This window comes from Natrix helvetica, assembly GCF_964273705.1.
Source record: "Natrix helvetica genome assembly, chromosome: 5".
NCBI lineage: Eukaryota > Metazoa > Chordata > Lepidosauria > Squamata > Natricidae > Natrix > Natrix helvetica.
The window spans coordinates 19,878,248-19,893,225 of record NC_138551.1 but is presented as its reverse complement, the minus strand read 5'-3'; the positions used below and the strand labels follow the sequence as shown (position 1 = coordinate 19,893,225).

Here is a 14,978-nt window from a genome sequence, read left to right as displayed (position 1 = left end):
CGGCTCCTTAACTGAGAACATTGATAACTGACTGACTGAACCGTGTGTAAATTGAACTCTGAATACCTCTATTTTCCACATAAGTAAAATACTATTACTTTTACTATTCGGTGTCCCTGTATGTTGGTTTGTGCGTGTTCTTCCACACCACTCTCATTACGCTTCTCTGCACACTCGTTCTCCTTACAGGGAGCTTACCTAACAATGTTTCCTTGTAAAACTATTGCGGTGGCTTCCCACTCCCTTCTTCCAAGATGTTTTTAAAATTGCCTTCACATTTAAGTTATATTCTGTGAAATTCTTGGTGCTCTCCGAGTTTGGTTGTTTGTTTGCAAATGTTTTGATATCTAACTAAGTAACATCAATAAAGGATAATATTTGTGGCTTAAGATTGAAATGAGGGATCCTTGGCTCTCTCTGAGCTTGGTTGTTTTCTTGAAGACATTTCATAACCCAAACAATGTACTGTGTCAGGGTTCCAAATAGCATCCAAAAGTAAATCAGAGTTCAAGGCAAAGTATTGCTCAGTTCCAATTTATTAAGAGAGCCATGTTGGCACATCTGGGAAAACCCAAATCTGAAAGCTTCCTGGTTTTCCCCACCCAGTTGAAAGTTCAAGATCTTGTCCCCCACCCACAATTCCACCACATGGTCCAATGTCGCACTGCCATGCTGGCAGTTCCACCCATCCAGTTCCAGTCAGGTGCAGAGACAAAGGATGACCTTGGCTTTTTAGAAAGAATTTTGTTTTGGTACACAGTAGGTAATTCCATACAATCCTCCCTCCCATTTTCCCACAATAGAAAAAGGCATAGGGAGTTCCGGTTCCGCCGGCGGCGGCGACGGGCAGCTCCTTGCCCGCTCCGGCTCCCCGGTGGGCTTCCCCACTCCTTGGGGGGCACAGGACACCCCGCAGAGGGGTCCTGCCGGAGGGGCGGCATCGCGGAGAGCTCCTGCAGCGGCGGTGGCCGGCGGGAGGTCTCGCGCGCGCCCAAGGCACCGGAGAGCAAGATCGGAGGGCGCTTCGCGTTTCTGCGCCTCGCGCCTCGCTAAAGCCGACTGGAGAATGCAACAATAGAAGGAAGCAGCTGCAGTGCGGTGAGGTTGCTTCTCTCTTCATTCCCTATCCTGCATGAAGAATTACTCAGCTTTCTTTAAAACAACTTTCGGAGCATTCTGGAGGCGCGGCTGGAGGGAGGGGGTTCCCCCCCCCTGGACAAGCGGCGAGGAACAATTTTGCTCTCAGCCCCCGGGGAAGGAGGAGGGGGGAGAGCCAACGAATGAAGCCTCACCCAGGTTGAGTTGATTTTCTCTTCAATTTAATTTTATATATTACTGTGATTTGAGGACTTTTGGAACTTTTTAAAACTTTGTTATGCCTCTGTGCCCAAAACTGGCAGGGCAAGATGGCACACTTCTGTTGTCTTTATGAACTGTGAAACCTGACTCCACCTTGAAATTCAGGCTTCCGGTCTTTGTCTCCGTGTCTCCCAGAGGAATCTCTTGTGGATTGGTATTTTTTGAACTTTCTAGGGGAAACTTTCTATCTACTGCCAGACTTATTCGAGAGACTCTCTTCTGCCTGGTTCTTCTGCTCCCGGAACTCACCTGGCTACCCTTCTTTTCTAACTATCTTATATATGGACTGAACTTCTAACGTTATAAAGGATGGCATCTAAAAGACCACCTCCTGGAAAACCTGGCTTTGCCACGTCTGCTCCAACATCTGCAACATCCAGTCCAGCCACACAGTCAAAGATATCAGAACTGATGCAACCTAAGACTACAGAGATGGACTTTCAACAAATGCTTCAACAAATTCTACAGGGCCAGGAGGAAATTAAGAAACAGCTAAGGGAAATGAAGGATGAAATTAAAGAAAATCAAGCCCAAATTTATAAGAACTCACAAAGACTGAATCTTGTGGAAGGGGGGGTGGAGGAGGTGAGGGGGGGTAGAAGCGGTGCAGAAAGGGAACAAAGATCTTGACATCCAACAGATGAAATTAGAATTTGAGAGAATGTCCTATTATCTTAGATTTCAAAATGTTATAGAAGAAGATGGGGAAAACATAAGGGACATCATGACAAACATCCTGGCTGACTACACACACAAAGAAAAACAACAGATGGGGTGGGATATAGACCTGGTTTATAGAGTGAACTCAGCTTATGCTAGAACACACAATGTACCCAGGGAGGTTCACATTAAATTTCTTAGAAAAAGCACAAGAGATGAAATTCTGGGTGTACAAAGGGGGCAAGCATTGACATATCATGATATGGAGATAACCATTCTGAAGCAGATCCCTAAGAAGATTAGAAAAAAAAGGAAGAATTATTCGCAATTAGCGAATAAATTATACCAGAAAGGGGTGTGGTTTAGATGGTTGATGCCTGAAGGTATGCTGATATTCTGGGAGGAGACAAGAATCAGAATCAATTCACCCATAGAGGCGCAGGCCTTTATGGAAAAAAATAAAACACTCCTAGAGAAAACATCAGACACTACAACGGACATGCAGGACACGGGAGGGGCCAGAGCTCTGCCAGTGGAGGGAGATGGGGCAATAGCAAGAAGACTCAGATCACAAAAATAAACAAGAAAATCATATTATTATAAACTGACCGAAAGTGATAATGGAATTATACTTGGATTTTATACTGTAATGTTTAATTTGATTGAATTTAGTAATAGAACTAATATGCTGATTGTAATCAATTGTATACCAATGCATTATATATAAATGTATACTATGGGTATGGAGGGAGGGGCGCCTTTCACATTTTGCAACTGCCAAAATTTGTATACCTGTCCATTTACCCTTTTCCCTATAAATGTTGAAAAACCAATAAAATTTTATTATTAAAAAAATAAAAAAATAAACTTGGAATGTTGAAAAAAAAGGCATAGTAGAATAATAAAAAGTGTGGCAGGCCTGAGATCCAAAAGAAAGCTGCAGGCCTGACAGGCGGCCTCTCCTCAGAAGAAAAGTGTATCCTGAAAAGAGAATAATGTTATCGAGTTTCGTTAACAAAATATCTTCAAGAAAACAACCAAACTAAAAAGCACCAATGACCCCTCATTAGCAACATCATCTAGGCACTCTTGATGTCATCTAGTTGAGTAGTGAAATGTCTGCAAGTAAATAATCAGGCTCAGAGAGCACCACTTACTAAGAACTCGATAGCTCAACTTTAAGCTACATATATTCTCTACTATTATTTTCCATTTATACAGGTAAACTATCAGGAAAAATTTCCATGGAATCCATTTTTATTTTGGGGATGATCAGTTTCTTTACTCTTTGTCTACTCCAGTGATCCAGCAGGGATGAACTTTCATGAATGACTCCATTAGGAATAAAGAAATAGAGAGTGGCTGTTTGGAAAACATCCTATGATGGGTTTCAACTTTAATTGTATTGTCTAAAATACAATAAAATACAGCACAAATTCTGTACTTTTGGTTTTAGAATGTGCCTCCCTCAACAAAGCTTAATCACCCAGGTGCTTCTCCTTATTAAAACTGGTGGTAATCATTCTTTTTTTCTTTTAAGTAATGGGGTCATATATACATTATTTTTAAAACCTTGGCCCCCATTCCTCCCATTAAAGCCAAAACCTTCCTTTTTTTGCTTCCTTTGAAAACATGCATTGTATTTTCTAATGTGCAGCCCAGTTGTCTGGCAAATCTCCATTCCTTTTGCCCTGACAGACTGTTTGTCAGTTCAAGTTCCCTTGTCATGTATCTCTACCATTGCCAACTCATGCACGGAGACCTTCACTTTTACAGCTACCGCTTGCACCCTCTGCAACCTTTGTCATTGATCACTGATCCAACCCAGTGCCCACATGTTCTTCAAGTGCCTACACAAGTAATGAGGTACTTGTGGTGTAAAATTAAACTGTCAACTGTCAGCGATTGATAACCACAGCGAGAGTTGACCTAGAACACCTGCACTAGTGGCCAAGACAGGTGTGACACGTTTGATCACTGAGTCCTACCAGTCAGCCTGACCCAAGAGCGTCCCTTTCATAGATTTTACCAATGACAAGAGATGGCAGTAGATTTCAGGGCTGGATATGAAATGTTTTGGAAAACAGATAACCGTAAAAGTTAGAACATGGTTGGATCAGCAGCAGTTCCTAAGAGCTAGGAAATCTGAGCTTCCTGTGAGCTACTGGGCATTTGTTCTTCACTGTTAGTTCATAAAAGGGGCTCATATAAAAGAAGGATATATGAACCCCAAACATTTCCAGAAAAAGAACTACCTGGTGGTTGGTGCATTTGAAAAAACAGATGTAAAATCAGAAAAAGAGAGCATCACATCTAGGATGGAATAAAGAGATAGAATCTTATTAGATTCAAGACCTCACGGCATACATTTTCCATGTTTAACGTTAGTAAAATGTTATGTCCATTATGTATGAACATACATACATAAATTACAAGGTTTCACATGCATGCCAAAAATGCCAAGAGTTACAAAATCAAACTTATTACAAATAAGGCATCATTCAAGTTTGTTAAACAAGGAATCACGGCTGGCTGCCCCTTCTCCAGGAGTCGATATTAGCTCATACTTGATTTTTGACCCTAAATAATGTCTGACTTGATCTCTAAAATGGACTCCTCAAAGCTAACCTCCAAAACATATTTCTGCACTAAGTGAAATTGTATGCCTTATGCAATTTAGTGTGTAGAGTAATAAACACTTCAGTTGATTTTTCAACAGAGCTCATAAAAAAGGTCTGATGTTAAGAGCACATGTTTATTTTTGTTAAAGTCACTTCAGCTGTACTACTGGGAGTGAAAAAGAAAACCTTTAAAACCATCCTTTAGCACAATTAGACGTTATCAAACTGCAAAATTACCTCCCGTAAGACCTAGGTTTATTTAATCTGAAGAGCTAATTAAAATGTGATAAAGGGTTTATAATTACCAGTTAAATGCATGCTAGTGAGCAAACAACAAAATTATGGAATTCTGGGAAAACCTGGTATTAAAAATCCACACATTCATTCTCACAACTTTTTTTTAAAACTTTCAAAGATTACTTCCTGATTTCCCCTTTCCATGTCTATTTTCCGCCACTCTGGTCTTCCCTGGCCTTTCCATCTTCCCCTTTTCCCCTTAGCTAGTTCTTTTTTCTCATTCATCAAAATTGTCACCCTTTGTGTCAATGTTTTGGGTGAAATCTGCCAACTCTCACCTGAGGCCTTAGCTTCTGCATATGTCTGAGTGCAGTGAGGAGCAAACATCAATAGCTGGTTGTTGTTTTTTTAGATAGCTTAAAGCCTCTGGTCCTTGTCTTGTTTTACACGAGATAGCATTCCACCAGCACCGAGCGTAAGATTTCATTGGCACCACTGACATGAATTTATTTGTTTTTGTTGAAAGTTCCAAATAAGAACAATTGCTTTGTTTTGCTTTACTATGTTTGCTCACCAGACATAGAAGAGCGAGAGACGGAAAATTATCTATATATGTATGGCTATACTTAGCTAGAGAATAAATAAGGACAATCTGTAGAATTCAGGGACGTGCGGTCAGGGGAGGCAGGGGAGGCAGAGCCGCACCGCTCTCATCATGAAAAAAAATTTAAAAAGGGAAAAGGCCCTGAGGAGCCTTCTGCACACGTGGTCGGGAATGGGAGCGCTCCGTGGTCCGCTTCATGTTGACTCAGGAGTCAGGAAGGAGGGGAATGGGACCACGTGTGCAGGAGGCTCCTCTAGCCTCAGCCTCCCTCCTGCGCACGTCCCATTCCCCGCCTTCCTAAGTCAACATGAAGGGGACCGCGGAGCGTGAGCCGTGATCCCGCGGAGCACACTCCGTGGTCCCCTTCATGTTGACTTAAGAAGGCGGGGAATGGGACGTGCGCAGGAGGGAGGCTGGAGGGATCGCGGAGGAGGGATCGCGCAGCGTGAGCCACGGGACAGCGGAGCACGCTCCACGGTCCCCTTCATGTTGACTCAGAAGTCAGGAAGGAGGGGAATTCCCCTCCTTCCTGACTCCTGAGTCAACATGAAGGGGATCGCGGAGCATGAGCCGCTGTCCCGCGGCTCACCCTGCGCAATCCCTCCTCCGCGATCCCTCCAGCCTCCCTCCTGCACACGTCTCATTCCCCGCCTTCCTAAGTCAGCGCGCTCCGCGGTCTCCTTCATGTTGACTTAGGAAGGCGGGGAATGGGACGTGCGCAGGAGGGAGGCTGACATGGTCCCATTCCCCTCCTTCCTGAGTCAATATGAAGGGGACCGCGGCTCACGCTGATGACGTCACCAGCCTCACCAGCCATAAAGCTCACCGCATGTCACTGGTAGTATTTTGTGCATTTTCCATGTTGGTTTTAATATGATTGCAACTGAAAGAACAGATTTAGGCAAGAAATCTGTAGAGATTCTCAGTCATCCATGGTTGTCCCAGAGGGGCTTTTTCAGAAGGCAACTGGATTTTCTTGTTTTTTTTTCTTTTGAAGAAAAAAGAAGCTTCTTCAGCTCTGACAGGATATCCCCTTCCCCACTATCCTGTCAGAACTGAAGAAGCTTCTTGGATGAGAAGCGAAACATCTTCAAAAGAAAAAAAACTCCTCCTGGAAAAGCACCTTTGGGACAAGATTTAGGCAAGGTTGTGTACAACTTTGTCTACAGGTGAGTCCTCAACTTATGACTAATCACTGTTTGAAGTTACAAAGGACCCCCAAAAAGATATTTATGACCTAGATTCAAAGTTTTGATAGATTTCCCCCTTCCCCAAGTTAAGATATCACATTTGGGGCACTTGATAACAAGCCCATATTTATGGCTTTTTCAGTGTCCCATAATCATGTGGGAAATAACCATTATTTATCATGGACTTTTTTTTATTTTGCTGGAAAGCAGCATTTATTTCTAGTTACTGACAAAAATCTTCCATTGTGGACATTGGGATTGCTTAACAACCAGTGTCAATAATGTCATAAAATCAGGTCAGTCACATGATCCACACAATTTCCAACCATTATTCTTAGCTCAATTAAAGTTGAGAACTACCTGACCAGTGTAGAGATGTTCCAAAATGGAACACTGGAGACAATTATCAACATCCCCAAAATTCCTCTTTCATTGAAGATAAAATCAACTCTTAAGTTGATTAACTCTTAAGTCAAGGTGTTCAAAATTGTGAACATTATTTACTGATATCCCAGAATACATAGATATATGTATTTCCAATCAGAGGAGTCAAAACTTTAGATTCCATCATTCCCAACTAGCTCAGTCAAGGGCTATGCCAACTTAAAACTATGGGAGTTGAAGTCCACTACATCCCTGATACCAGATTAAGAAAGGCTTTGAAAATAATCTTTCTTCTTTTGTATATGCAGCTTTTAAAAAAATCTTTAAATCAAAATTATGCATTTAAAAAAGGAGAGAGATAGTTTAGGGGAAGTTGTAAGATTTTGCATGCGAGATATGCATCCCATTCATTTACTCCCAACCTTTTCCCACTCCAGAGAAGACTCTAGAACAGTGATGGCGAACCTATGGCACACGTGCCACAAGTGGCACGCGGAGCCATTTGTCAGGGCACGCGAGGCGCTGCCCTGTCAGCTGGCCAGCGCGCGCATGCGCGCGCTGGCCAGCTGAGTTCACCTTTTTAAAAACTATTTTTTCCCTTCCCCAGGCTCCAGAGGCTTTATAGGTTTGCTTGGAGGGTGGTTATAAGCGTTCCGAAGGCTTCAGGGAAGCCTCTGGACGGTCCCTGAAGCCTCCGGAGGGCCTCGGGGCGGGCGGGGGAGGCTCTTTTCGCCCTCCCCAGGCTCCTATAAAGCCTCTGGAGCCTGGGGAAGGCAAAAAAAGCATGTAAAAATGGGGGGGGTTGCGTTGTGCATGCATGCTCACTGGGGGATCGCACGTTGCATTATGGGTGCGGCACGCCCGCACACAACCCCCCCACGCTCCTCCCACTTATGGCACACGAGCCAAAAAAGGTTCGCCATCGCTGCTCTAGAACAAGAATATACAAATCTGGAAGGAGGTGGTGAAAATAGGTAGTATTTGATTATTTATTTATTTATTTATTTATTAAATTTCTATGCCACCTAATTAATAAGTGACTGGGTGGCTTACAAACATCATGAAAACAGAGGTAGAAACATTAAATATTAAATAAACCAAATTTAAGTTAAAACCAGAATACTATGGAACGGAGGTGAGATCTTCTTTCTAGTCCACTAACCACTTCCAACATGGAATGCCTCCATTGATGACCCAGATGCTACTGGCAGAAGGTGGATCTCGAGGGACATGATGTTCCAGAGAGTGAGAGCCATGGAGGAAAAGACCCTTCTCTTGGACCTTATCAGCCGGAATTCCTTGACTGACAGGGTCCTTAAGATGTCCCTTTTGCTGGAATAAGTGGGTTAAAACTAATTGCATTGAGGAAAGACAATTCCTCAGGTAGTCTCTTACATAAGATACAAGTCTCTTACATAAGATGTAAGAGAATGAGAGGCAGAACCTGGGGGACCAAGCCAAGAGAGGAATCATCTTGCAAAAGGAATCTTGGGAACCATGTGAAAGGCCTCTGAGGGACACAGGCAGTTCTAAGAATTTTGGCTGTGCCAGGGGTCTCAAGCTCAATTTCATTGAGGGCCACATCAGGGTTGTGTTTGACCTCGGAGGGCTGGGGGCATGGCTAGGGGGGGCATGCCAGCTCGATGTCACTCATGTCAGGGTTGTCTGTGGTGACCCAAGCACTCTGCCAGGGAAAACAAAGCTGTGCACACCCCTCCCGAGCATTTTTGCTGGCAGAGGTTGCAGGAGGCCATTGCAGCTGAAAATGGAGTTCGGGAGGGCCACATGCGGCCCTCGCAAACTCCATTTTCACTGCCAGAGGCACCCCAGGCTGGTCCTTCATTGTTTCCAGGTCAGCCCCGTAGGCCAGATTTCAAGCATCCTGCAGGCCGGATCCAGCCCATAGGCCTTGAGTCTGACACCACTGGTGTAGGCTATTTTTACAGTAATCCATCCAATAGCTGACAAAGATTTTTAAAAAGCAAGGCTCCCTTGCCGGACTAACTTCTATAGAAGATATAAACAGATCCTCCTATTCTATATTTCTATATTCTATATTTCCATCTCATTACTTTCTCATCTCACAAAACATCACCACTGGGATTGCCTCTTTTACTTTGTCCTAATAAAACTCTTATGTATCTCATGATGTAGACTGGAGCCCTCAAAAACTCATGATGTAATAGGTCTGTTTGCCTTTGAGGTGCCACTGAACTCTGTCTGGTTACATGACTGAATGCTATGTAAATCAAATCAGCTAATTAAAGTAAACCATTAGCAGATTTGTGCTACTAGTTATTGCTCTAAAGAATGGCTATTTACAAAGTGGCTGCAGCAAATATTACTATTAATCTTCATTCTTCATTCTTGCCTAGAAACAGACACTTGGATTTGTCTTACCTCCTCAAAAACAAGCCTCGGTTTTTCTCCTTTATATGATAAGGTATAGCTTATTGTAATTATCATTAAGCTTTATAGATACAGGGCGGCATTAGTGGATAATGTCCTCATTCATAAGAACTGAATTACATTGCCTACCCCAGCACAGGTAATTTCACGTGTATTTGTTTAATTTATTTTGAGGCTGCCTCACTCTAAAAAGGCTCTAAAAAGCACACAATATCTTCCATTCAGGAGAAATCTCTACCACTGGATCCAATTCAAGTTTAAATTATTTACTTTTACTTAAATCACCAAAGCACACTGAAGAAATGACATCCTAATATCTTTTTTAAAAGGGGAAAAGTTCACCCTGATCGCACTGAAAAGCAATAGCAGTGGGGCAGTAAGGAGAGAACTGTCGGGACTGGGAAGATGACAGGGAGAAGGAGAGAGGAGAGGGGGAGAGAGAGAGAGACAGAAAGAAAGAGAGATTCAGGCATAGTTGCACTATATTAAGTCCATGTGATGAGAAGATAGAAATCTATTAACTTGCTGTTTCCCTTATTGACACAAAAATCTCTGCAGACCTTACAGAAGCCATATCTCCTTTGACTTTTACATTCATAACCTCACACCCCACAGTCCCAGACCAAATGTAAACTCTTCATGATGAGTGAAACAGTGACACCAGTTCAGATGCTAGGCTGCCTGGCAGGGAGTAGATGGAAAGTCCTGAAGGGACCAAGTCTGGCCCACGGTTTAATTTGACTTTAGGGGCAATTTTTATACCATATGCTACTACAGGCGCTGAATCAAAACACTTTCTGCGGAACCATATGCTACCTGGTGCATATGCGGAAAACTGAAAGATACAACCGCCCGTATTTCAGGATGATGTATTGCAAACATAATTACATCGGAGTAACGTGCGGCCTTGTTTCAGGAAGTCAATATTTGCTTCTCTTCTGCAGTCCCACCCTCTATTTTTCCTAGCTCCTTATCCAGCTTCATCTAATGTAAAAAAACTGAATCTTCATCTCCTTCCTGCATTATAGTTAACTCTGCACAAGAATGTACTGCAATTGCAAAAATTCCTATCAAATGTTTAAATTACCTTCACAAATATTTCCATATGGTAAGAATGAATCAGCAGGGTTGTCTCACGGTGAGTTTTAACTACAATTGTAGCGGTGAAATTAATTGAATGTGTTATTAAGACATATCTGGCCTGAACGATTTCCATTGACCACTAGAGGGCAACAAAGAGATGAAGAAATCTCAACTCTGCCTTCTAGTGTTTTTTTCTGGATTTTTGCAGTCCCTATACGATTGTTTTCATATTATAAGTTTCCAAATAATTATGGCCTTTGCCATACCTCTGTTAATGCTTAGTTTTGATACATTAACAGAACAAAGAATTATTCCTAGGAACCAGTCATAAATGATTCATAACACATGAGTGAACTTAATAAATGGTTATGGGATCTTAATATTAGTAGAGCTTTTGTGTGCAGCCTACAAAACATAACTAAAAATGATCTGTCCCTTTGGGACAACCAATTTGACCTCACATCAGGCAGTTTGCTCAGTACTCGTGTATGTGTGCCTGAGCTTTTCCTAACCTGGCACACGCCAGGTATATGCACATTAAATCACAGAATGCCATTCCACACATCTGGAAAGTATCAGCCTGAGGAAGACCGAGCTACAAAAACATTAAGGTATTTGCAGTAGACCTAACCTACTAAAGTAGGCAATGTCCATATCTTTAGAAATTCGGTAGGTGGTCACGAAGCCTAACATGTTTCCTTTGGGGCAATTCATCCCTTTCTCCAGCACTTATGGAATACATTTTCCAGCCATATTTGCCTGATGTAATCTCTCCTTTCATTTAAATGACAACTTAAGACTTTAAGAAGAAAGTTTAATACACTACTGTGTTGCAGACCTATTTGCAGTATTGATTTTAACAGTGTCCTGTTAAAATGCTGTTGTTGGGGGTCTTTCAGGTGTGAAGCCAGGGTAAATGTGTTTCTAAATAGAAAATAAATTAAGGATCGTTGGATCAATGTTTGCACATTGCTAGTCAAGGGAGAATTTAGCCTAGCTATTCCTAGGATCAGAATAGGTCTTGCTTTGCAGGTTGAACAGCCATCAACTTGAAGTGTCATTTAGAAAATAAGATGAAAATAGAGGCATCAGTCTGAAGGATGCTACAGGTAACAGAGAAATATAAAAATATCAGGAGAATGGGATTCAGCAATCTCAGACTATTTTAGGCATACTGATCTAGAATTCATATATTCTAGATCAAGTTCTACACATGTCAGGTTACAAATCCCAGAATTCTAGATGACCTACCATTCAGCCTAACGTATCTGGAGAACCGTCTCCTGTATCAGTGGAGTATGTGGAAGCATTTTCTCAATCTAGGATTGCATCTTTTGATACTTTGCACCAGTTTCTGAACTACAGCAGGGACGTGCGGTCAGGGGAGGCAGGGGAGGCAGGGGAGGCAGAGCCTCACCTCTCTTCATGAAATAATAGTATATAATATTACATACTATATATATATATATATATATATATATATATATATATATATATATATATATATATATATATATATATATATATATATATATATATATATATATATATATATATATATAATATTATAATATTATATACATCCGTCCAGCCGCGCCTGGGAGCTGCGGAGGCAGAAATGTTCTCGGCGCTCCTGGATGACGAAGGCACGAAAGCGACTGGGGAACGACGAGAACCTTCCTGCCTCTGCTGGATTTCGCGTGCTCCTCACAACTGCAATATGCATTTAGGAAGGCGGAGAATGGGATCACGTGTGCTGGAGGCTGAGGCAGCCTGAGCCTCCAGCACACGTGGTCCCATTCCCCACCTTCCTGATGATGTCACCAGCCTCACCAGCCATAAACCTCACCGCACGTCATTGAACTACAGATATTCTCTTTGACTGTCTCCTTATACTACAACATGATATTTGTGTCACAAGTGCTTCCAGGTTGAAAGGATTAGCCATTAGCCAGAAGTATTGTCCAGGAGACACCTGAGGGGTCTCCTTTCATGTCTCTGTTATTTTTCCATTGAAGTGATACCTATTTATCTACTTGCATTTTCATGCTTCCAAACTGCTAAGTGGGCAGCAGCTGGGACAAATCGACAGGAACTCATTCCATCATGCACAGGTTTCGAACTGCAGAGCCATTGACCTCTCAATGGTCTTCTGACAGAGTGTCTAGCCACATGATTCACCCCATTATCACTTAGATTAAAAATAAAATACTTTCCCTTGTGCTTAAACTGTCTTCCATGCCTTCCACTTTGTTCTTATTCTTGTTGGCTACCAACCCACCACCACATCTCAGTATATTAGAGTTTGCAATCAGCTGTTTACTTTACACACGAATTCTCCCTTCTTGAAAATACAATTATGTATTGCCAAGTTACATTTTTAGCTGAAATTAGCAGCAAGTGTATTTGATGTCATCGCCTCCTGCAAGATTGCAAAAAATCCAGTTGATCAGTTCTGGTCAATAAATAACTAGAATGAAGTGTCATTTTTGGAATCAAGTCTAAAACACCTTTAGAATTCTGCACAGGTAAAGGTAGTCTTCAATGTATGACCACAATTGAGCCCAAAATTTCTGTTGCTAAGTGAGACATTCCTTAAGTGAGTTTTGCTCCACTTTACGACCTTTCTTTCCACAGTTTTAAGTTGTTAAATTAGTAACACGGTTGTTCAGTGAATCTGCCTTCCACGCTGACTTTGCTTGTCAGGAGGTCGCAAAAGGGGATCGCATGACCCCTGGACACTGCAATTGACTCCAAACTCAGTTGCGAGCATCTGAATTTTGATCACATGACCGTGGGGATGCTGTAACAAAAGTGTGAAAAACAGTCACAAGTCACTTTTTCAGCCATTGTAACTTCAAACGGTCACTAAGTGAACTGTTGTAAGTCGAGGACTACCTGTACTGAGATGGATAGATAGATAGATAGATGATAGATAGATAGATAGATAGATAGATAGATAGATAGATAGATAGAGATATAGATATAGATATATATATATATAGAGAGAGAGAGAGAGATAGAGAGAGAGATAGAGATAGAGATGTAGATGCAGATGTAGATGTAGATGCAGATGCAGATGCAGATGTAGATGTAGATATATACACGCACCTATAAGGAAAAGCAAACAAAAGCATTTCTGGGTGCTCTTTCAAAGGTATTTGAACCGGCTACATCAAAAAGTAGAGTTGTTTACACCATTTAAAAGTCCCACCCCACAATGCTTCTTAGCACTGGCTTTGGCAGTACAAAAATATTATTTCAAGAGACAAGGATGTAAACCTGATTCAAAACAGGATTTCAACCATATCCTGAGAGTGAGGCATCTCTGAGATAGCCCTCCCATTTTACAGGCCACTCCAGAGGCCTGCTGATTTTAGTTTGCATTGCTTGCTCAAGGGGTCACAATATCAGGAAGCAGGAGATGCCTCATCAAAGGATAGAGGCTGGCCTTCACCACTCATCAACAGGACAGTCGCTGGCTTTTGTAAAAAAAAATCCAGAGGAAATGCATCTCCAGTAACCCATTGTTAAGAACTTCCTTTTGTCTTCGAGCTAGCTGCAAGATGTCTTGGGGGCCCCTTTTAACTCTCTTTTTCCAATAGGTAATTTTTCCCTAATTAGGACTCTGATTACGAGAAAGAATGTGTATCCAGCATCACAAAAGGCATCTTATCTCTTTCCTTTCACCTCCTCCCAGCCATTTTCCGATTTCCCAGATATGTACTCAACCTTCAGATCTCCCAGCAGAAGAAGCAGGCTGGCTTGGTGGTGTCAGATTTTAACTCTTGATATACAGATTAGGTGCCATGGCCACTTCTGTTATTATGAATGTGTGTGTGTCTCTGTTTAAGAGAGTAATTACACTATAATTGCATGCTTAAAGATACAAATCTGGAAGGGGGGAGCATGTGGCCCTCCAGACATTGCTGAACAAACCACCAAAGCCCCAATTATATCCTAGTTAATGGTGACAGATACTGGGAGTTTATAGCTCATAAACATATTCCCCAACCCTAATTACTTCAGCTGTGTATAACAATTTCTAGCCATCTCTACCTATATATCTATATACTACTACGACTATAATTGTCATGACCCTTAACGGCCTGACACAGTGTACTATAGGGTAACAATGTTTGGACCAAGGTACCTCCATTGGGCTAACTTACAAAACGTAATCAAAATCTGGGAACCATGACTCCCAAGATTTGGGGGATGCTACTGGCTGTTACTGCATTGCTGGGCTGCTGTTGCAGTCATGTGATCTTAATGTTCAATATTGCACAACAGTTTCCCAGCCAATCTCACAATCCCTCGCTCAGTCCCCCACCACTTATCTGCCTTCTGGGAAGGGGAATGGGAAAGGGCACAGGTTGTCTTGTTGTTAGTTGCAAACTCGTGCCCAACCCATCGCAACTCCATGGACAA

General features: G+C 42.1%; 2 protein-coding genes across 7 annotated transcripts in view; both read right to left on the bottom strand.

The window, feature by feature from the left end:
* MECOM (MDS1 and EVI1 complex locus) overlaps nucleotides 1-14,978 on the bottom strand; it is a 572,118-nt gene that overhangs the window by 508,121 nt on the left and 49,019 nt on the right. The gene's annotated exons all lie outside the window — the stretch shown is intronic.
* PHC3 (polyhomeotic homolog 3) overlaps nucleotides 6,431-14,978 on the bottom strand; it is a 395,745-nt gene continuing 387,197 nt past the window's right edge. Inside the window, exon 16 of the transcript XR_014175581.1 lies at nucleotides 6,431-6,447. The gene's annotated coding sequence lies outside the window, so the exon portion shown is untranslated. The remainder of the gene's footprint in view (nucleotides 6,448-14,978) is intronic.